The 24,252-nt window shown below is 42.9% G+C and overlaps 1 pseudogene across 1 annotated transcript in view; it reads right to left on the reverse strand.

Moving 5' to 3' along the window:
• Positions 1-24,252, reverse strand: part of LOC310822356 (eosinophil peroxidase-like) — an 86,616-nt pseudogene that overhangs the window by 15,005 nt on the left and 47,359 nt on the right. The window contains exon 13 of the transcript in view: positions 10,499-10,638. The product of the transcript in view is annotated as an eosinophil peroxidase-like (transcript). The remainder of the gene's footprint in view (positions 1-10,498; positions 10,639-24,252) is intronic.

A 24,252-nucleotide genomic window follows, 5' to 3' on the forward strand; every position in this document is an offset into this window, starting at 1 on the left:
CCCTGATTCTTTTTTATTCAAGGCTGACAGGAAAAATGTCCACGCAAAAGGAGGATCCTTGGACTGAATTTCACAGCGTTTTTGCACGCAGATTTCATGTTTTGGAGCAATTGACATTTTCAATGGCTGATGAAAGGTAAGGGATGAACCACACACAGAAATATAGTATATATAGGTTACTGTATTATGAAAAGATCAGCCATCTCCAATGGAAATGCAATTTAGTCTAATGCTTGATTTCGTCAATGATTTAGAATTTAGAATTTTGGAAGGAAGATGAGAGGATGTATCCATGATTGACCTGAATGTATCCATGACCGCTGTGCCTGTCGCTGTGTTGCTACTCTGTTAGAGCTTCTTTATTTGTTTTACTTGTGTAAAGTATACTTCTATTGCCTGGTGCTAAGATAATAGTCTCTCAGGAATAACAAAGATTATTTACCCTAAAGAAAGAGGGAGCAGCAATATCAAGTGGACCTTGCAGTAGAGGCACGTATTGCACATATTTCTAAGGATCTGCACGACCATTTTGAGGAAAACAAAAAGCGTTTTCCCTTTTTACAGGTGAGAGTAAATTACAATAAACTACAGTTCTACTATTATTACATCAATATTACCACTGTTGATGGTCCTCATCTATATATGAAGTGTTCTAAGGGCCTGATTGTTATACCTAACTTGTTCTCAGAGTTGGTTAACTCTTGAGGTTCCTCGGGTCTCCACCGAATTGGGTTTTAGTTGTGGTGCAGAGAACTGCTAGAACAATCTGCAGAGAACGTTTCAGTTTAAGGTTTTGAGGGCAGTTTAAAGTTTTCATTGAGGACTTCTTTGTTGAAAAATGTGTTTGTTTTTCTTGATTGTGTTTTCGAATGTTGTAATTTTGTGTTTGTATTATGTATGGTTGTAAACTGAGACCTTGGTCTCAAAGGGACTCCCTGCTAAAATAAAGGTTAAATACAATTGGAGACTTATTGGAAGTTTGATGGTAAAAAAATGAATTATGCAGGGAGCAATCCCAGATTGCCCCTTCAAGTCTAATGAGACAGATCCAGTGGTGTGTTATTGTCTGTAAGGACAGTGTGCTGCTAGTTGTCTTTATGAGCCATTCACATGTTCATATGTTCACATGTTCAAAAAAGAGTGAGGAAGACAGTGACACCGAAATGGAGAGGGAGCCAAAGAAAAAGAATAAAGAAATGAAGGGAGTCATGAAGCTGCAACGAGACATAAAAATACTCCAAGATCAGGCAAGGGCAGCGGAGACAGAGACAAAGGAAAAGCAGAGGAAGATTGACACACTTGAAGATCTGGTGAGGTCAATGATAAGAGAGGACCAACTGGGAAAGGAAGAGCAACATGTTCTTCACGTGGAGAAACAGAAACAAAAGAAAAGAGAGAGGGGGACAACCCATGCAGAGACAGAGAATCAGATGGAGGAGGAAAAAGAAGGACAGACAGAGTCTGACAAAAAGAACAATTCAGAGAGACAAGAAGTTGAGATTGAGAGAAAGTGGAAGGAGCAGAATAGAAAAGTGGGACGAAAGGATATCATCAATGAAGGGAGAGGAGAGATGAATGTGGAACATAAACCACAGTTGTGTACTAATGGACAGAAACATCCAGAAGAAAAGAAGGGGTGGATAGATATCTTGTCTGTAGAGGATGACGAGAAGAGACAGAAAGAGGTGGAAAAACGCAATGATAAAATAAGACAGAGACAGACACTGACAGTAAGGGACATTATCCAGATGCACGATGAGAAAAAGGTGGAGAGTCCGAAAGAGGAGGGACAAAGAGAGACGCATAGAAGGACCGCTTCTGAGATTAAAGGAGAACTAGGGAAGGAAATGAAGATGGAGGGAAAGAGAGAGGAAGAGGATGAGAAGAGGAATGAAGGGACCAAACAGATGGTGGAGAAAAATAGAGAGATGGGGGAAGGAAGGGAAGGACAGGTGCCGATTAGAAGACAGAGAAATCTTCCAGAAAATAAGGGATGGATGGTGGACTTGTTTGCAGGTGATGAAAAGAAGATTCAGAATGTTGATGAACAGAATAATATAAAGATGGAGGGAACGGGAGTGGTGGCAGGGAGAAGAAAGGTTCCAAAACAACAGATAGAGGAAGATCAAAGTGAGATGGAAAAAGAGAAGGAAGGAGAGTTGTCTCCTCATGGACAGAGAAATCTAGCCCAAAGGAAGGCACGTGTAGACGACTTGTTTGTGTTCGATGAAGAAACGAAACAGAAAGAGGTGGAGAGACACAATGAGAGAATACAACAGGGACAGAAACTGACAGTGGGGGATTCTATCCAGATAGTCGAGGAAAAGCAGAAGATGGGGCGGAGGGACGGAGGACAAAGAGAGACGCATAGAAGGACCGCTTCTGAGATTAAAGGAGAACTAGGGAAGGAAATGAAGATGGAGGGAAAGAGAGAGGAAGAGGATGAGAAGAGGAATGAAGGGACCAAACAGATAGTGGAGAAAAATAGAGAGATGGGGGAAGAAAGGGAAGGACAGGTGCCGATTAGAAGACAGAGAAATCTTCCAGAAAATAAGGGATGGATGGTGGACTTGTTTGCAGGTGATGAAAAGAAGATTCAGAATGTTGATGAACAGAATAATATAAAGATGGAGGGAACGGGAGTGGTGGCAGGGAGAAGAAAGATTCCAAAACAACAGATAGAGGAAGATCAAAGTGAGATGGAAAAAGAGAAGGAAGGAGAGTTGTCTCCTCATGGACAGAGAAATCTAGCCCAAAGGAAGGCACGTGTAGACGACTTGTTTGTGTATGATGAAGAAACGAAACAGAAAGAGGTGGAGAGACACAATGAGAGAATACAACAGGGACAGAAACTGACAGTGGGGGATTCTATCCAGATAGTTGAGGAAAAGCAGAAGATGGGGCGGAGGGAGGCAGGACAAAGAGAGATTGACAGAAAGACAGCTTCTGAGATACACAAAGAACTAAATGTGAAAAAAGCAAAAATAGAGATGGAGAGAGATAATGGACAGCTGCCTGCTGGAAGACAGAGAAATCAAACCGTCAAGAAGGCTTGGATAATGGACTTGATTGCAGATGATACAGAGAAGAGACATGGAGAGGAGGAGAGTCACACTGAGACAGTAAAAGATGCTATCCAGAAAGCGGCAGAGAGAAAAAGTACTTCAGAGACAAAAATGGACACTCAGTACAGTAGAGCAAGCAAAATGGATGTCAAAAGAGAGAGAATACTAGAGGGAGATAGAGGGAAGAAACAAGCTGAAACTGAGATGCAGAAAAAGATCAGGAGAGAGGAGGAAAGACGGTGGGAATTTCAGAAGTATTTAGAAAGAGAAACAGAAAAAGAATTTGAGTTGGAGTGGAAGAAACATGAAGCAATGCAAGGAGAGGAAGAGGAGATGACTGTCCCAAAAAAGCAGGTGGAGGGAGAGATAAGCCAGAGGGAGCAGGCAAAACAGAAGGAGATGGAAAGGGAGGTAAAACAAAGAGAGATTGATAGATTGAAACGAGAAACACAATTAGAAAAAGGAAAGGAGAGAAAGAAAGAGGAGATTGGACCAAATGATGAAGATGAAAAGAAGGCTGCAAAACAACGGATGGCTGGAGAAATGAGAGAAATTGAAAGAGAGAGGAGAATAAATGTAGAGCAAGCAAGAATCCAGAAAGAAAAGGAGAAAGAAGAGGAAGAGGAAGAAAAACAAAAAGAGATTGCTAGAACAAAAAAGCAGAGAGAGGAGGAACAAGAAATGGAAAGGAAGAGAGAGGATGCAAGACAGAGAGAGGAGGAGGAAAGGAAGAAAGCCGAAAAGCAGGCTGAGGACAAAAAAAGAGAGATGGAGCAAGAAAAGCAAAAATATTTGGAGAGAGAGAGAATGCAGAGAGAGGAGGAGAAACAGAAAAGAAAGAAAATACAGAAAGAGAAACAACAACAACTCAATGAGAGGAGAGAGGAGGCAAAACAAAGAGAGATTGATAGACAGAGAGAACAAGAACAAAAAATAGAGAGGGAAAGAGAGGAGACAAAACTAAGGGAGGAGGAGGAGGAGAAGAAGAAGGTTGCTAAACAGCAGAAGAAAGAGAGAAAAGAGCTAGAAAAAGAAAAAGAAAAAGAGTTAGAGAGAGAGAGAATCCAGAAAGAGGAGGAGCAACAGTACGCACTGGTGAAACAGTTGGAAGAGCAATACAACATGGCAAGACAAATGGAGGATGAAAAAAAGAAAACACTAGAGAAGGAGAGAGATGAACAACAGACTGAAATGGAGGCAGAGGAACCGAAGAAAGACAAGAGCTTCCGGAGAAGAGCGTTCAACTGGGCTAACCAGAAGATCAAGGAGCGCAACCTCCGGAAAATTGATAGGACCTTCAAGAGAGAGAAGGAGGAGGGGCATGAGGTGTACTGCAACGGTAAGGCCAGACAATTAGCAATTTCTCTGAAAAAACTGTCAGTTACTGGAAATGTTTTGTTAGATATGTCTATATATCTTAATGTTCTATTCTATTCTAAACTCAGTACCATTGGATATTGTCCTTTTCTCTGTCAGGTACCACGTTTGGGGGCACGGCCTCAATGGTCACAAACCAGCTGGTCACCCGTGCCCAGAGAGAGCAGGAGAAGAGGGAGGACCTCTTGAAGACGGAGGAGAAGAGGCAGAAGGCAGAGGACAGCTGGAATAAGTTCCAGGACGAAAAGGCCCAGAAGAAAGGTGCCATGAGGCAGAAGGAGGTGGACCGATATGAGAAGTGGGCCTCGAAAAAGAGAGAGCGGAGGCTTGAATGGATGGCGGGTGGGGAACATTTTGCAGAGGACCTGCAAGATGACCCAGAGGCGGCCATGTTTCCTGATCGAAAAATGACAATTTGGCAAAAAAGAAAGTTGAGGTGAGAAATAAAGCACACAGGGAAGAGGAGTTAGTAGTAGGATACACATTTCAAACAGACGTGTAGTTGAACGTGAAGTTGTTTGTCCAATGTCAACAGTCTGTATGTGAGCGTCCTATTATCTCTCACTTCCCTTTTTCTGTTATTTTCCTCAGATTGAACGCATTTGAAGATTAAAGATGCCGCCCCCCGCCACCACCATCTACAGCATCTCCATCTTTCCTCTTCTGATCAGTCATGGTTGTCGTTCTTCATCTTCATATGTTTTCCTGGTCCTCCTGCTTTTCCAAGATCCCTTTGTTTATTCCTCTCCAAACCCCTACACCCGGGCCTCTCCCTCTGTCCACAGAGGGTTCTAAATGGAACTCAAAAGACCTTTCTACACCTCACTCACACACTACCCCATTAACCCCACACTCTACCCCATTAACCCCACACACTACCCCAATTATACCCCACACACTACCCCAATTTTACACCACACTCACACACTACCCCTCACTCACCAACCACCCCAGCACGCCCCACACTCTATAACTACCTCACTACACCATACTATATTATATCATGTCATATGACAGCCCATTCATATGAGAGAGTTTGAACCCATGTTGCCTGTATGTTGCAGATCTGGTGCTTAATAAAAAATTAAAAGAACTAACTGTCATTCTTGGTTGTCATTATTTGTCACAAAAAAACTAATGGCAAAAACGTACACAGACCGAAATTAAACTTTGCATTATGCTAATATGGCAGTGGTTTGTCTGAAATATTAGTGACATTTTCGAGGCAAAATTGTCATCTGATGGCACTTGACCTGCTCATTGTCATGAATTCTGTGGAGAGAGTCAATGTATTGATCACTGTAAGAGCTACTGGTGGGAGAATCACCATCAGAGATAATGGTGATCAGATGATCAGAGAGTCACTCGGTTGTAGATAGTAGAGATACAGGGGACAAGGACACGGATGTGACTAGTTGGGCTGGTCATGTGACTAGTTGGGCTGGACACTTAGTGGAGTGAATGACTGTTGTATGATTCTTTACTGTAATTCAACCTATTGATGTCTATAATCATGTGTCATGTTGAAACTGTAAAGCTTTTGTAAAATGCATATTGATGAATGATTAGAGCCTTGTACCAACACACAGTGGACATAACCGTCCATCATCAGAGTCCATGTGTGTAGATAGTTACCAGGATTCTCCGGATCAGGAGTGATGCAGCACAGCAGTGAAGTGGATAGAAGAACCAACTGTTTATAGAGATGCATGATTGTGGGGTGGGAAGCTGTACTTACAATGTACTTCACCTTCAAAGTCAGAGTCCGAGTAGTCCAGCTCTGATGTGGTTCTTATAAGGGGAGTGCATGTACTGGTCTGTCTTGTGTACAAGCAGAGCAGTGACTGAAACCCAGTAGTGTTGTAGTTCTCTTTTCCATCCACTAGAGGGGAGCAGAGAACACTACTATCTCAGGATGACAAACAGCTGTTATACTCCTAAACCACCAACAGGGGGTGCCTATACATTAGTCAAAAGCCTACTGTTTGTGCTGGTGCTATGACAACCGTGGGGTCTACAGGTCATAGTAAAGGTCAGGTCCTGTCCACAGGGTTCTGTACCTGGAGAAGAAGGGGAGGTCAGGAGAGGACCTGGGGCAGTGATGGTGGGCTCAGATAACTCCACAATGGAGGGAGGAGAGAGTAGGGCAGGAGGGGACCTGGGGGAGTGATGGTGGAGAAGGGGGGGGGGGGGGGGGGTTCAGGTAAGTCCTCTATGTAGGGAGGAGAGAGGAGGGCAGTTAGAAACAATTGTCATAAGCAGAGAGCTGCACCTGAGACACACCCTCACCATGACAACACCCTCACCATGTCTGAAAATACAGTCTGTCAGCATGTATATATCTGTATACTAAACACTTGTATAGGAATATCTATATTCTATAGGTTCATTTTGAGTGTGTACTAACATGGGAGAGCAGCGGAAACTTCCATAACAAACGTTTTTGAAACACAACGTTTTGAGTAAGAGGACTTGTGTTGTCATAGTCACTGCTCTGTCAGGTTGCTGTTATACGGGACTATCGTTCCATCCGACTACGGTAAGCATGGATACCTCTGGGCTCGCTGAGTCTCTGTTTAGAACTTCAATGGTTCCAGGCATAAACTGGGGCCTGGAGTTTTTCCTGACCATGTGACCTGGCCAGCAAAACCTCCTGGCCTCTTGAAAATACGAGTCTCTCACGTGGACACGCCTCTCCAATGGACTCACGGGCGCCATCCCACTTCTGACACCAATGTAGCGAACGGCGGGGTAGAGTAGCTTGCCTTAAGCGGGTATCGAACTCGCAACCTTCTGCTTACAAACCGGCTGCGCTAGCCACAACACCAAGAGAGTTAACTCCCTTGGCAGAGCTGCTAATGGGCCTTACACAGGGTCGGTACAATATGGATTTTTTTGGAGGGGGCTTTAAAAGAGGAAGATGGAGGGAAATTAAAAAGACTGTTAAAACAATAATATCTACTCACCAGACACTTTATTTGGAACATCTGTACACCTTCTCATGGTGGAGGTGGTGTAATGGTGTGGGGAATGTTTTCTTGGCACACTTTGGGCCCATTAATACCAATCAATCATCGCTTGAATGTCACAGCCTATTTGAGTATTGTTGCTGACCATGGGCATCCCTACATGGCCACAATTCAAGATTCAAGATTCTTTATTTGTCACGTGCATACAAGTATACAGTGAAATGCAAAAGTGACAGTGCCACAGAGTAGTGCAACAATAAGTTTTAAAATAGAATAAAATAAAATAGAAGTACTAAAGAATATAAACAGTATAAGCAGTATAAACAGTGGTGAAGCAATGTACGCAATGGAATGGCAATATACAATGGCAATGACAGGTTGACAGTATGATAATTACAGTGGAGGATGAGTCTGCAATGGGTAATTATGTTTGCCTGACCGCAGCAGCTGGAACAGTCCGTTTTTCGGGTGGTGAGGGTCCTTCATTATCCTGTAGGCTCTGGTCCTACACCTCCTGGTGTACAGGACATGGAGAGGGGGGGTTGGAGCTCCATGTTGCCAGCCAGGATGCTCTCCACAGCTCCAGAGTAGAAGGACTGAAGGATCCTCCGGGAGGTCAGTTTCAAGGACGTGTTCCCTCTCTTTAGTTCATCTGTAATCACAGCTGTTCTGTTTCTGGACGAGCGTATCTGACATTTATACTTGACGGTATCGGTAAAGATACACATAATTTATGACAACTGGCTATAAACCAAGGTTACACACCTCTGGTTTCCATATTGATATAGGCCAAGTTTTGGTATTAAATGATGCTGCATAACAGACGTCACTCACAAAATATTATTCACAAATTCATTAGGCTATAGGCCTACAGCTGCATTCCTAGCTAGACTGAAAAGTTACCAGAACCTGAAGTGTTTATTTGACTATCAGCTTTGCATTGATTTCTCAAAATATTATTCCCAAATTCATTATGCCTACGGCGTTAGGGGCTACAGCGACACTATTGCTTGAAGGAGGGGCGGGACAAACACATCTCACAAGATGGCGGCTACTTCAGTTGAAATTGAGGACATCTAAATACACACTCTTTGTATGACAGACTTTCTAAATGTATTTTATGCCCTCTTACTAGCAAGCTACTCTGTTACTAGCATAGCAATGCCTACCTAGTTGGTGTTAACATATCGCTGCTAGCGTACGGAGCACCCAGACACAGCCCTGTGCTCAGCATTTAACCAAGAACAGCTCACTGCGGACACTCCTAGCTCTCCACTTTGCTCCCTATTATGACATCACCTCGAAACTCCTAAACAATAGTTTAGTCAATTTGGACAATCAGCGTAACTTCCTAATCTGTATGGCAAGACCAATCATTCACCCAAGTTTAATCAAAATTGTCCAAGTGGTGTCAGAGAAAAAGCTTGTGACGTGCATTTTTGCTGGCTTTGCTCTGTCCTTGGCACGTGCTTAAGAGCAATCACGTATAAGCAGTTGAGTCCAAATTCTGTACGCACTCAGTTGGGTTTAGAGGACATGACTGCTGAGCTAGCTAGAGCAAAAGCCCCAACAATTTTAACCATGTTTTTAAAGCTATACAGTTTTTAAAGCTATACAGTGTAGTTTTACAATTACACTTTGTAACCAATGGCATAAAACAAGCACGAACTAACAGGCATTTAGAAGTGGCATTCTTTAATAATCAACGACTACATAATTCATTTAAAAGTGGTTGCGTCAATTCCAGATTGCCCCTTTTTAAAAAGGGGCAATCTGTAATTCAAAGAAAGCCAGGTCAATGCCACTTGAACAGCTGAGGGACGGGGCTGTAGACATGCAAGGTCAGACAGCGATGGATGTGAAGCGTCCATGAGATCAAGATGACTAAACACACTCCAACTACGCAGTAAACATGGTAAAACTGAGTTCTGATGAGGTAAGACAGTTGAACAAAGCCCATGAGGCATTTATAAAGTTATAGCCAAGAATAAATGGCTATACATAATTCATTTAAAAGTCCCAAAAATTATGCAACAGACACAGATTGCCTCTTTAAGCACATTTTATTTTCCTTTCCTCTTTGTTTTGGGAGTGGGGGAAGTTGAAGTCACCCAGGTCCCAGCATTGCTGCTGGGACCTGGTGGGTAGCACAGAGCCCTTCTACCCAGAAAAACAGACATTTAGCTTGATTTGACTACCATGGTATTGGTCAAAATTACTTCATAACTGAATGTGTATCCAATTTCACAAGCAGGCAAGTCATAAAAATACTGACCTTGTCATCATAGCAGCTTTCACCTGTAAGATCAGAAACCACATGTGTTATTAGAAGCACATATATACATATTACACAAGTTATTATTATGTAATCATTTTATTTGTCATCTCAGATTTAAAATCTCTTTTGTAAGAGAGACTTGTTAAGTGCAAAGGCATAGTTCATGCAAGGGCTTCATACAAGACTGAGAATATGGTAGAGCAAGATCCAATCACGCAAGTCAATCATTTCAGGATGAAGTTAGCCAGCCAACTCAAACACACATGAAGCTCTAGCTAGATTCTCTATTTGACTAAGAAAGTCACACTTGAATAGGAGAGTTGTGGAGCAAATTAATCACTTCAAGTCTATACAGACATATAAATAAAGTACTGATTCACTCCTGTACTCCCTCACTCTTCAGTAATCATGCATACAATGTCGGTGTCTTCATAGGCCTCATCTACACTAAAATCAGACTTGTTATCCTGGTATGATCAGATCCGTGTCCACACCTGGTATTACAAAGTCTCAGTTCAAATGTTCAGCTGCATGCGCCTTCTGTGGCCAGACTGGGACTAGAAATACAATCCACTGCGTTTGTCCCGTGTAAATAAAGGTGAAATGAAAATGTGAGTGCGAGGTGGTCAGCTGAAACAGGGCCAACAACGGAACACAACCTCCACACACGTAGACCTCCACAGTCATAAGCAACAAGACATAAGCAACAAGTGTAGACCGGGCCATGGAGACAGAGGCCACTCAACAGCCTCTGTCCCTCCAGACTGAGAGGTCTACACGCGGGACACTGGAGCAGGGGATGAGCCTACTACTGCCAGGCTTGACACTGAAGGGGTCAGCGGGAACGCTGGTGATGCCAGTGTTGTCACAGATGATCCGGTTCAGAGAGGCAGTGCTCAGGGCTGCCCTCTGTCTGGCGGTGAAGACTCCTGGGCTCTCATACCACAGTCTGGGGAGGAGCAAAGTGAAAGAGATTCACATATAGTACAGACATGCACTCAAAATAGACACCAGGGAAGGCAGACATCGGAGGACTGGCTCATTGTAAGGTGTGGAAGGAACACTGATTACCATTCCTCGTTCCATTCATTACAATGAACCAGTCCTCCGATTTCTACCTCCACCAGCCTTCCTTGACTGACACACACACACAGCACCCCCCAAACACACACGCACCTGTCTCCCTCACGGATCCTCTGGAACTGGGTGGCGATGAGACAAGCGAAGAGAGGCCCCACGCGCCCCCCCTGTACAAAGGGCTCAGCCACGCCCCCTAGCCACACGTCAATGTTGGCCGGCGTGCCGTAGAGCTGCAGCAGTCTGTGGGCCAGGCTTGGGTTGTTCAGAACCTGCGCCAGCTCAACGTGGTTCCTAGGTGCAGGGAGCCCACAGAACTTGTGCCATGCATTGTAGGCTTGGGTGAAAAGGGAAGGAAAAGACTGGCTCAGTGAGGTGAACTGAAAAGCGCTGGTAAAGTAAACGTCACCGGAGACACCGAAACCACATCCGTGTTGCAGCGCTGCACGCCTGTTCTCAGCTATATTAGTGACTAGCCACTTTTGTCCTAGCACACTTGTCCCGATTATGACATTACATTTAAAGTCACATTCAACAATCTAGCTAAAATGGTCTCCTGTGGAGCATTCCATACAAGCTTGCCATGTTCGTCCCTAGATATCTTCATCGTGGCAACCTGATAATTCCGATACAAACGTTCCAATTGTTCATGCCACAGAAAACCAATGTTTACGTATGGTTGACCATGTGAATTACAAATTGCGTGATAGTCAGGCAGTATTAGGCATTAACTTCGAGTGATTAAGGTTAGGATAAGTTGTCAGGGAAGGCATTAGCAAATATGAGCATAAGCAACAAGAATTAACACAAAAGAAAATGTGAAGTAGTGTCCTAAGCGCAATTTGAACCAGCGACGTTCGGGTTGGTGACCCCTTAGGGTAGTAATGGCTCTCTCCTTCTTTAGTGTTTTCTTTTTTTCATCCTCCATTTGTCTTGCCATGTTGTATTGCTCTTCCAACTGTTTCACCAGTGCGTACTGTTGCTCCTCCTCTTTCTGGATTCTCTCTCTCTCTAACTCTTTTTCTTTTTCTAGCTCTTTTCTCTCTTTCTTCTGCTGTTTAGCAACCTTCTTCTTCTCCTCCTCCTCCTCCCTTAGTTTTGTCTCCTCTCTCTCCCTCTCTATTTTTTGTTCTTGTTCTCTCTGTCTATCAATCTCTCTTTGTTTTGCCTCCTCTCTCCTCCTCTCAATGAGTTGTTGTTTCTCTTTCTGTATTTTCTCCCTTTTCTGTTTCTGCTCCTCTCTCTGGTTTCTCACTCTCTCTAACTGTTTTAGTTTTTCTTTCTCCACCTCTCTTTTCTGTTTTTCAGCTTCATTCTTCCCCTCCTCTTTCTGTCTTTCCTCTTCTTTCTCCTTTTCTTTCTGGATTCTTGCTTGTTCTACATTTATTCTCCTCTCTCTTTCAATTTCTCTCATTTCTCCAGCCATCCGTTGTTTTGTAGCCTTCTTCTTTTCCTCTTCATCATTTGGTTCAGTCTCCTCTATCTTTCTCTCCTTTCCTTTTTCTAATTGTGTTTCTCGTTTAAATCTATCAATCTCTCTTTGTTTTACCTCCCTTTCCATCTCCTTCTGTTTTGCCTGCTCCCTCTGGCTTATCTCTCCCTCCACCTGCTTCCTCTCCTTGAATTGCAAAATATTTCTTCCACTCCATCTCAAATTCTTTTTCTGTTTCTCTTTCTAAATGCTTCTGAAATTCCCTCTGTCTTTCCTCCTCTCTCCTGATCTGTTTCTGCATCTCAGTTTCAGCTTGTTTCTTCCCTCTATCTCCCTCTAGTATTCTCTCTCTTTTGACATCCATTTTGCTTGCTCTACTGTACTGAGTGTCCATTTTTGTCTCTGAAGTACTTTTTCCCTCCTCTCCATGTCTCTTCTCTGTATCATCTGCAATCAAGTCCATTATCCAAGCCTTCTTGGCTGTTTGATTTCTCTGTCTTCCAGCAGGCAACTGTCCATTATCTCTCTCTATCTCTATTTTTGCTTTTTTCACATTTAGTTCTTTGTGTATCTCAGAAGCTGTCTTTCTATCAATCTCTCTTTGTCCTCCCTCCCTCCGCCCCATCTTCTGCTTTTCCTGGACTATCTGGATAGAATCCCCCACTGTCAGTTTCTGTCCCTGTTGTATTCTCTCATTGTGTCTCTCCACCTCTTCCTGTTTCGTTTCTTCATCGAACACAAACAAGTCGTCTACACGTGCCTTCCTTTGGGCTAGATTTCTCTGTCCATGAGGAGACAACTCTCCTTCCTTCTCTTTTTCCATCTCACTTTGATCTTCCTCTATCTGTTGTTTTGGAACCTTTCTTCTCCCTGCCACCACTCCCGTTCCCTCCATCTTTATATAATTCTGTTCATCAACATTCTGAATCATCTTTTCATCACCTGCAAACAAGTCCACCATCCATCCCTTATTTTCTGGAAGATTTCTCTGTCTTCTAATCGGCACCTGTCCTTCCCTTTCTTCCCCCATCTCTCTATTCTTCTCCACCATCTGTTTGGTCCCTTCATTCCTCTTCTCATCCTCTTCCTCTCTCTTTCCCTCCATCTTCATTTCCTTCCCTAGTTCTCCTTTAATCTCAGAAGCTGTCTTTCTATCAATCTCTCTTTGTCCTCTCTCCCTCCGCCCCATCTTCTGCTTTTCCTCAACTATCTGGATAGAATCCCCCACTGTCAGTTTCTGTCCCTGTTGTATTCTCTCATTGTGTCTCTCCACCTCTTTCTGTTTCGTTTCTTCATCGAACACAAACAAGTCGTCTACACGTGCCTTCCTTTGGGCTAGATTTCTCTGTCCATGAGGAGACAACTCTCCTTCCTTCTCTTTTTCCATCTCACTTTGATCTTCCTCTATCTGTTGTTTTGGAACCTTTCTTCTCCCTGCCACCTCTCCCGTTCCCTCTATCTTTCTATTCTTCTGTTCATCAACATTCTGAATCTTCTTTTCATCACCTGCAAACAAGTCCACCATCCATCCCTTATTTTCTGGAAGATTTCTCTGTCTTCTAATCGGCACCTGTCCTTCCCTTTCTTCCCCCATCTCTCTATTTTTCTCCACCATCTGTTTGGTCCCTTCATTCCTCTTCTCATCCTCTTCCTCTCTCTTTCCCTCCATCTTCATTTCCTTCCCTAGTTCTCCTTTAATCTCAGAAGCGGTCCTTCTATGCGTCTCTCTTTGTCCCTCCTCTTTCGGACTCTCCATCTTTTTCTCATCCTGCATCTGGATAATGTCCCTTACTGTCAGTGTCTGTCTCTGTCTTATTTTATCATTGCGTTTTTCCACCTCTTTCTGTCTCTTCTCGTCATCCTCTACAGACAAGATATCTATCCACCCCTTCTTTTCTTCTGGATGTTTCTGTCCATTAGTACACAACTGTGGTTTGTGTTCCACATTCATCTCTCCTCTCCCTTCATTGATGATATCCTTTCGTCCCACTTTTCTATTCTGCTCCTTCCACTTTCTCTCAATCTCAACTTCTTGTCTCTCTGAATTGTTCTTTCTGTCAGACTCTGTCTGTCCTTCTTTTTCCTCCTCCATCTGATTCTCTGTCTCTGCATGGGTTGTCCCCCTCTCTCTTTTCTTTTGTTTCTGTTTCTCCACATGAAGAACATGTTGCTCTTCCTTTCCCAGTTGGTCCTCTCTTATCATTGACCTCACCAGATCTTCAAGTGTGTCAATCTTCCTCTGCTTTTCCTTCGTCTCTGTCTCCGCTGCCCTTGCCTGATCTTGGAGTATTTTTATGTCTTGTTGCAGCTTCATGACTCCCTTCATTTCTTTATTCTTTTTCTTTGGCTCCCTCTCCATTTCGGTGTCACTGTCTTCCTCACTCTTTTTTGAACATGTGAACATATGAACATGTGAATGGCTCATGAAGACAACTAGCAGCACACTGTCCTTACAGACAATAACACATCATTGGATCTGTCTCATTAGACTTGAAGGGGCAATCTGGGATTGCTCCCTGCATAATTCATTTTTTTACCATAAAACTTCCAATAAGTCTCCAATTGTATTTAACCCTTCCTAAATCTATGTTCATAACCTCACACCAGTACTTCAACTCCAGTCTGTCTTTGTGTGTGTAGCTGTAGGAACCCAGCCAGTGATCTCCATTGAGGGACGCAGAGAGGGAGGGACGGGTCTGCTGTGTGAATCTAAAGGCTGGCACCCTGAGCCTGAGATGGTGTGGCTGGACAGTGAAGCAGTCCCCTCTCTCTGCTGGGTCTCCAGAGACACACAGGGACTCTATAAGAGGACTCCACACAGTCAAACTACCTGTCATTGTACATAGTAAAATTTGATATCCTTTTGTTTGAAAGTACTGTTTTTTTTTCCTCCTATCACCTTAGTCAACTTCCATTTGACCACATCTCCATTTGAATAATTTTGATGATTTGGTGGTTCATTCATTTGGCAGTAAGTGTTTGTTAGTGTTGTTTATACAGAATGCTAGCATGTGTGGTATGCTCTGGTTCATCTCAGTCCATTTCCATTTAACCACATTTACATTTGAGTCATTTAGCAGACTCTCTTATCCAGAGTGACTTACAATTCAGTACATTTGTCTAAAGTAACTAAATCAACTATACATACAGAATATGTGCCACAAGCAGTCAGAGTGCAGTCCAGGTTAGCCTCATTGAGATCAAATCCCTTTAACAAGATTCCTGTATGGCCTTCAGGTCATTGAACACTCTCACTGTAAAGGCCCACACCAGAGTGGCAGCCAGCAACAGCTTATGGCAGCATATAGAAATATGAAAAGAAGATCAGTGAACAACACACTTTGTCCAGTTGGTCTTTTTCGGTCACTATTGTTAATGAGTAAGTTGTTTCACTAGACCTCTACAGAGGCACTGTACACTGAACCTATTCATACTGGCATGCTGGAGAAAGTTGCATAAGAGAAGGATTTTCTTGGAGACAGTCTTCTGGTGTCCATTTTCCTGATGTGTCTTTTCTTTTGATTTACAGCGGACCTCATTCAGGAGCTGGGTAAGTAGCTGGGTCATAGTGTTTTTAATGTGTGTAATATAAAATACGTGAATATCTTTAGATGACATTTATTTAGGTTCGGCCAATTGAAAATTAATGAGTTGGGGACATGCCCTGTGCGCGTGGACTGCCCTGTGCGCGTGGACTGCCCTGTGCGCGTGGACTGCCCTGTGCGCGTGGACTGCCCTGTGCGCATGTGCGTGATCGCAGGATTTTTCAGAAGCACAATTTTCCTCTTTCGCTCTTCGGCATGCGGCTGGTGAATGGCGCTGGAAATTCGTAGGTTTGCTATTTTCTTAGATTTAAAAAAAAAAATGCGTCTTGTTCTTAAACAACATGTATCGCTTGAGTGAAATATGTGCAGCAGCTAAGCGAGCTAACCTTGCTACCGAGTTTACCTGACCTGAGATGCACTTTAGCAAGCTAGATACAGACGACCTGGCTTTTTGGTTTAAACATGTATTCATGCACAGCCCATTAAACTATATTGGTCTGTATTTCTTTTCTTTTTTTTTTACTGAAATTCGGAATCACGCCAAACGCAAATTGAAAGAACGCCTGTTTACTTTGCCAGCTATAGAATTTGACTAACAAGCTAGCTAATTTTCTGTTAGCTAGCTAGCCTACATGACTAGCAGATACACGCGGTGCTTAAGTTGTCCCTTTCATACACGTGGTAACCTGTCGCTTGTCTTCTGCACACAATGCTTTAAGTCAACAAGTGTTGGTTTTCGAATTGGCAGTCACCCTCTCTGCACTCAAAATTCAACTAAATTATAATTTAACTAGGTTTGCCGACTTTAATATTGAGACTATATTGAGTTATCTGTAAACTGTGTAACAGTTTATTCCCTGATTCTCTATATGTGGTATGTGTGGGGGGTGTCCAAGGATGGCTCAATTTTAATTTGCATTTACCTCCTGTTTAACAGTTTGATGAGCAGTAACCAAGCCACTGTGTCAACCTCCTAGTGATAGTAAGTACTTCTTGCTCAATGCTCATATAATTTGAATGCATCTATTGTAAATTTGTAAAAGTTTATTTAAATCGTAGTCAATAACTAAACACTTGACAACAAGACAGACACAGCACAGAGATACAGGGACACATTACAGGGACACATTACAAACACACAAATCAATACAGAACAGTTACTGTACAGCACAAGACAGACAGACACAACACAGAGGTACAGAAACACAATGTGTCATATCAGGCAACAAGACAACATTTAGTAAACACAGTCAGCATAGACAATGTCCAGTACATCCACAATGTATTACTGTGGATTTAGATCAGTTAAATATCTTAAACCTCAGTATGACTCGACTTCCCTATTAGGCAGAGACCGGTTAGAGGGGTAGTGGTCTTGGCTCTGTCTAGGTAGGTAAAGACCGGTTAGAGGGGTAGTGGTCTTGGCTCTGTCTGGGTAGGTAAAGACCGGTTAGAGGGGTAGTGGCCTTGGCTCTGTCTGGGTAGGTAAAGACCGGTTAGAGGGGTAGTGGTCTTGGCTCTGTCTGGGTAGGTTAAAGGGTAGCATTCTTGGTTCTGTCTGGGTAGGTTAAAGAGGTTTGAGAGCTAATGGTCTTTGGCGGACTGAAACTTGAGTGACATTTTATGGATATCAATCTACTGTTTTGCATTTAATGTAAAGATGCTTGCTCTTCTAAGACATCTTTACTACAAAAACACGGAAGAAAGACAAGAGCATCCGGAGAAGAGCATTCAACTGGGCTAACTAGAAGATCAAGGAGCGCAACCTCCGGAAGATTGATAGGACCTTCAAGAGAGAGAAGGAGGAGGGGCATGAGGTGTACTTCAACGGTAAGGCCAGACAATTAGCAATTTCGCTGAAAAAAACAGTCAGTTACTGTAAATGTTTTGTTAGATATGTCTATCTTAATGTTCTATTCTATTCTAAACTCAGTACCATTGGATATTGTCCTTTTCTCTGTCAGGTACCACGTTTGGGGGCACGGCCTCAATGGTCACAAACCAGCTGATCACCCGTGCCCAGAGAGAGCAGGAGAAGAGGGAGGACCTCTTGAAGACGGAGGAGAAGAGGCAGAAGGCAGAGGACAGCTGCAATAAGTTCCAGGACGAAAAGGCCCAGAAGAAAGGTGCCATGAGGCAGAAGGAGGTGGACCGATATGAGAAGTGGGCCTCGAAAAAGCGAGAGCGGAGGCTTGAATGGATGGCGGGTGGGGAACATTTTGCAGAGGACCTGCAAGATGACCCAGAGGCGGCCATGTTTCCTGATCGAAAAATGACAATTTGGCAAAAAAGAAAGTTGAGGTGAGAAATAAAGCACACAGGGAAGAGGAGTTAGTAGTAGGATACACATTTCAAACAGACGTGTAGTTGAACGTGAAGTTGTTTGTCCAATGTCAACAGTCTGTATGTGAGCGTCCTATTATCTCTCACTTCCCTTTTTCAGTTATTTTCCTCAGATTGAATGTATTTGAAGATTAAAGATGCCGCCCCCCGCCACCACCATCTACAGCATCTCCATCTTTCCTCTTCTGATCAGTCATGGTTGTCGTTCTTCATCTTCATATGTTTTCCTGGTCCTCCTGCTTTTCCAAGATCCCTTTGTTTATTCCTCTCCAAACCCCTACTCCCGGGCCTCTCCCTCTGTCCACAGAGGGTTCTAAATGGAACTCAAAAGACCTTTACTCTGAACCAACAAGGGATCTTCAAAGGGTTCTCCTATAGGGACAAATGAAGAACCTTTTTTTCTAAGAGTGTACCCCGCACTTTCTACACCTCACTCACACACTACCCCATTAACCCCACACTCTACCCCATTAACCCCACACTCTACCCCATTAACCCCACACACTACCCCATTAACCCCACACTCTACCCCATTAACCCCACCCTCTATAACTACCTCACTACGCCATACTCTATTATATCATGTCATATGACAGCCCATTCATATGAGAGAGTTTGAACCCATCAAGAAAATGTTGCCTGTATGTTGCAGATCTGGTGCTTAATAAAAAAATAAAAACAACTCTCATTTGTGGTTGTCATTATTTGTCACAAAAAAAACGAATGGCAAAAACGTACACAGACCGAAATTAAACTTTGCATTATGCTAATATGGAGGTGGTTTGTCTGAAATGTTAGTGACATTTTCGAGGCAAAATTGTCATCTGATGGCACTTGACCTGCTCATTGTCATGAATTATGTCATGTGACTAGTTGGGCTGGTCATGTGACTAGTTGGGCTGGACACTTAGTGGAGTGAATGACTGTTGTATGATTCTTTACTGTAATTCAACCTATTGATGTCTATAATCATGTGTCATGTTGAAACTGTAAAGCTTTTCTGTTGCCTTATTGAGGGTGACATGTAAATATTGTAAAATGCATATTGATGAATGATTAGAGCCTTGTACCAACACACAGGAGGACCAGGAGTGATGCAGCACAGCAGTGAAGTGGATAGAAGAACCAACTGTTTATAGAGATGAATTATTGTGGGGTGTGAAGCTGTACTTACAATGTACTTCACCTTCAGAGTCAGAGTCCGAGTAGTCCAGCTCTGATGTGGTTCTTATAAGGGGAGTGCATGTACTGGTCTGTCTTGTGTACAAGCAGAGCAGTGACTGAAACCCAGTAGTGTTGTAGTTCTCTCTTCCATCCACTAGAGGGGAGCAGAGAACACTACTATCTCAGGATGACCAAACAGCTGTTATACTCCTAAACCACCAACAAGGGGCGCCTATACATTAGTCAAAAGCCTACTGTTTGTGCTGGTGCTACGACAACCGTGGGGTCTACAGGTCATCGTAAAGGTCAGGTCCTGTCCACTGGGCTCTGTACCTGGAGAAGAAGGGGAGGTCAGGAGGGGACCTGGGGCACTGATGGTGGGCTCAGACATTGGGATGGAGGCAGAGAGACTGGTTTTGAGTGGGGGCGGTGATCCACAGCATTATGGGTGTGGGGAAGTAGCAGCTCTTTATGGATATTGTAGATTTTTGTCTGGAAATATTTCAAGAAATTATTGCACAGGTCATGGGAAATATTGGCAAGTTGAAGCAGGTGTTTAACGGTGGAGAAAAGGATCTTGGAGTTGCTCCTCTCATTATTGATCATGTTTGAGTAGTGGGAGCTTCTGGCAGCTGAGAGGGCATTTTTATAGAGAGTGAGGTGTTCAGAGTATGCTTGGGAGTAGACTGTTGAGCCAGTTTTTTTAACCAACCGTTCAAAGCGATGTCCTGCGGTTTTTAATAGGCGGAGTTCAGGGTTGAACCAGGAGGCATGGGAAAATGTAACAGTGTGTGTCTTGAGAGGGGCTAGTGCATCCAGGGTGGAGGAGAGACAGGTGTTGTAATGAATAACTATGTTATCAGTAGTTGTGTGAGTGCTGGGGGAAGGGCAGGTGCTGATCAGGTTAGTGAGGTCATTATTATTTATGTGTTTTATGTTTCGGAATGTGATGGAGTGTTGAGCTTTTTCCTTGTAAGTTTGGGCAGGGACCTCAAACCAAACAGCTTTGTGATCGGAGATGGGAAGTAATAGATCAGTGAGATTGAGAGGGGTCAGGCCAGTGGAGCAAACTAAATCGAGTCTGTGTCCTTTGCTATGGGTCGAGAAGGTGACATGTTGTTTGATATCCAGGCAGTCCAGTAGTGAGAGGAAATCAGTAGCCAAAGTGGAGCCTGGGGAGTCAATGTGGATGTTAAAATCACCCAGAAGGAGCACATTTGCTGACATGGCGCAGACAGTGGTGAGTAGGGAAGCCAGTTCAGGAAGAAATACAGTTTGACAATGAGATGTTCAAATGATGAGTGTTGGGGAAGATTGACAGTGTTGGCTTTAATGGACGCCTGCCCTCCTCTCTCCTCCCTGCATAGGGAATATTTCAGACACACCACCGCCATAATAGCATAATGCAGAGTTTAATTTCGGTCTGTGTACATGTAACAGGGTCCTTGACACAGGGGCGGACTCGGTAGGTATGGTAAGGGTAAGAGGTTCCCGTTTATTAACACTTTGGTTCTGGACGCCTCCTTCTTTGCTGCCAAATCGTCATCTGCCGCTTTGGAAACCTGGCCGCCGCCGCCGCCTCCTCCTGCTCTCTCTGGGCATGGGTGCCCCCAGCCATGGCGCCTGACAGTGAAGAGGACAATATCCAATAGTACTAAGTTTAGAATAGAATAGAACAGTCAGATATACATATCTAACAAAACATTTACAGTAACTGACTTGTTTTTTCAGGTGCACCACAACTAAAACCCAATTCGGTGGAGACCCGAGGAACCTCAAGAGTTAACCAACTCTGAGAACGAGTGACAGGCACAGCGGTCATGGATAAATTCAGGTCAATCATGGATACATTCTCTCATCTTCCTTCTAAAATTCTAAATTCTAAATCATTGACTAAATCTAGCATTAGACTAAATTGCATTTCCATTGGAGATGGCTTATCTTTTCATAATACGGTAACCTATATATACTATATTTCTATGTGTGGTTCATCCCTTATCAGCCATTCAAAGTCATTTTCTCCAAAACATTCTATCTGTGTAAAATGCTGTAAAATGCATTCCAAGGATCCTCCTTTGGTGCGAACATTTTTCCTGTCATCCTTGAATAAAAAAGTATCACATTATGTCTAGAAATGGAGATGTGTTTTTGTAGTAAAGATGTCTTATAAGAGCAAGCATCTTTACATTAACCTTTAAGAACGTAGTTTTTTTTTTTACCATTGTATTCAACTGGGTGGGTTTTTTTAGGCCGTTTCACGAGTGTTCTATAGTAGCATTCTATAGTCATTGTTAGAGCAGCCGACTGGGGATATGCAGAGCTAGCATGGACTGATTTGCTGTCTTTTCAATTTAATCATTAATTTTCATCCAAAATATGTTACAATATTTGTTTAGCAAGCCTACTAATTAACAAGTGGTTCTGTCAAGACAGTATGACATCATGGTAATGTTAGAAATTATTTTTTATAAAAACAGTTGCATTATAATGCTCAATAGCAGACGAGTAAATAAAGCTATTCAGTTCTTTATTTAGGGTGATTACATTTACTAATTGTATTTGATATTCCATATGCAAATCAATTGAATTAATATGTTTTTTAATCATCTGAAATCTACTAATGTGATGGCCTGTTCATAAATGAGATGAATCAAGCATTAGTTCCATGGTACGTTGGATTAATACATGAAGGAGATAAGGGTCAGGTCATCAAGATAGATGCTGCAACACACACATAACACAAGAATGATGTAATGGAAAAATATTAGGTTAGGAAAGGACAAACTCGTCCCCCAGAGGGAACGGACCGGCGATATCTCTACCTGGAACGGATCGTGTGTCGGGGGCTGGGACCAGCCTAAAACACCAACGAGAGGAGAGCCAAGTCTAAACCGCGGCTCCTCCCCAACCAAATAGCCAATCATAATCATTCTGTTTACTGTAAAATGCTTTGTTTGACATATTGAATGTATCCATTTTTGGAAGGTTGGTTACAGATTAACAGCTTGCTGACTGTGATTTTCTTCGCCAAAAGTGGTCCTTGTACAAGTCTAGAATTTTGACATATAAATAAATAGCTAAAAGTAAGAAGTAGTTTGTCTTCTCCTTCAAATAAAGAACACGTTTTCCCACAAATTTGGTGACGTCCCGACGTGATTTGAAGAGAAGAAATTGGACCGACGGCGAAGTCCGGGAGACGGAAGCCAGACGGAGTTGTTTTCTTGTAACCCCTCACCACTCAGAGGCGCGCCAAAAACAAAAAGGTAAGCAGAAACCTGTTGTTATGAACCGAATTCTGCATAGTTAACTTTGAATACTGTAGACTGTGAGTGTGGAGGAGGTAAGAGTAAACCAACTACCAAATTTATAAATCTATGTATACGTAATGAAACCGTTAATGAAAATTTAACAATCAAAGCAATATATGTCAGAATTCTATTGTTCAGGGTTAAAGTCCCTGTAAATTGTTTGTTTTAGGTTCAAGTCCTTTCAGGTTAAAGTCCTGATAAATGGGTTAGAGGCCCTCAGGGTTAAAGTCCCTGTACATTTTTTGTTTTAGGTTCAAGTCCTTTCAGGTTAAAGTCCTGATAAATGGGTTAGAGGCCCTCAGGGTTAAAGTCCCTGTACATTTTTTGTTTTAGGTTCAAGTCCTTTCAGGTTAAAGTCCTGATAAATGGGTTAGAGGCCCTCAGGGTTAAAGTCCCTGTAAATGTTTTGTTTTAGGTTCAAGTCCTTTCAGGTTAAAGTCCTGATAAATGGGTTAGAGGCCCTCAGGGTTAAAGTCCCTGTAAATGTTTTGTTTTAGGTTCAAGTCCTTTCAGGTTAAAGTCCTGATAAATGGGTTAGAGGCCCTCAGGGTTAAAGTCCCTGTAAATTTTATTTGTTGTGTGTTAGATTTAATCTTGTTATGAGTGGAGAGCGTATGGGACCAGGTTGTGTGAGTAAGTAAAGCATTGAAGCTGAGGGAGGTGAGAGCGTTTGGAGAGTAATTGTGTTTGAAGGTAAAAGAAAGTGACATACTGATGAAAACATGTTGGTGTAAACTGTTATAGAAATTGTGCGAGAGTTGTTGTTGTCTCTAGTAGTTGTTGACTCTACTGTTGTTGTGGTTGTTCAGTAAGTGGGAGGCCGGCCCCACCCTGAAAAGTTTTCTTTGTCTCGTTACTTCCTTAAAGCAGAGCAACTAGTGTTTTGGCTTCATCTAGTGTTCAAGTTCAGCTTTATTGATTAGCTCCATTTAATGTTCATGTTTAGCAATTATTGATTAGCTCCAACTAGTGTTCATGTTCAGTAATTAATGATTAAGCTCCATTTAATGTTTATGTTCAGCAATTACTGATTAGCTGCATATAGTGTTCAAGTTTTGGAACTACTGCTTGACCCCATCTATACAGGCCGCAGATTGACACTAATTTGATTAAAATCAAAATTCATCCACACATGACCAGCATGGTGGAAAACTATGTGACAGAATGTGACACATGCAATGACCACGACCCAAAGATGGTCTACAAGTGCCCAATGGGAAAGTTCCCAGTACCAGACGCACCATTCAAGGACATCAGATATGGGTGCAGACAACAGAGTGAAAGGCTACGAATACCTACTAGTAATGGTGGATAGGTTCACTAAATGGGTGGAAGCCACTCCCTGTAAAAAGAGACAGCCAGCACTGAAGTAAAATGGCTAAGGGATGAACTCATTCCCAACCAGTATGCCACGACACCAGATTGACATGGCTAGATGCACTTCCCCTAGCACTGATGTCGATGAGGAACTCACCAAACAGCAAAACACATCTAATGCCCAATGAGTTGTTGACAGGTCGCTCAAATGCCAGGTCCTCCAAGAGATGGAGGCCACCTGCCGTCCTTAGACATTTGGCAAATAAATTGCAATGACTACATGAATGCATTGACTAACTTGTCTCAAGTTTTGTCTAACCAGGTACGGCAGGTGGAGGCAGAGCCTGAGACCGCAACACCCAAGACTCCTGTGGTAA

This window comes from Argentina silus, assembly GCF_951799395.1.
Source record: "Argentina silus genome assembly, chromosome: X".
Classification (NCBI taxonomy): Eukaryota; Metazoa; Chordata; class Actinopteri; order Argentiniformes; family Argentinidae; genus Argentina; species Argentina silus.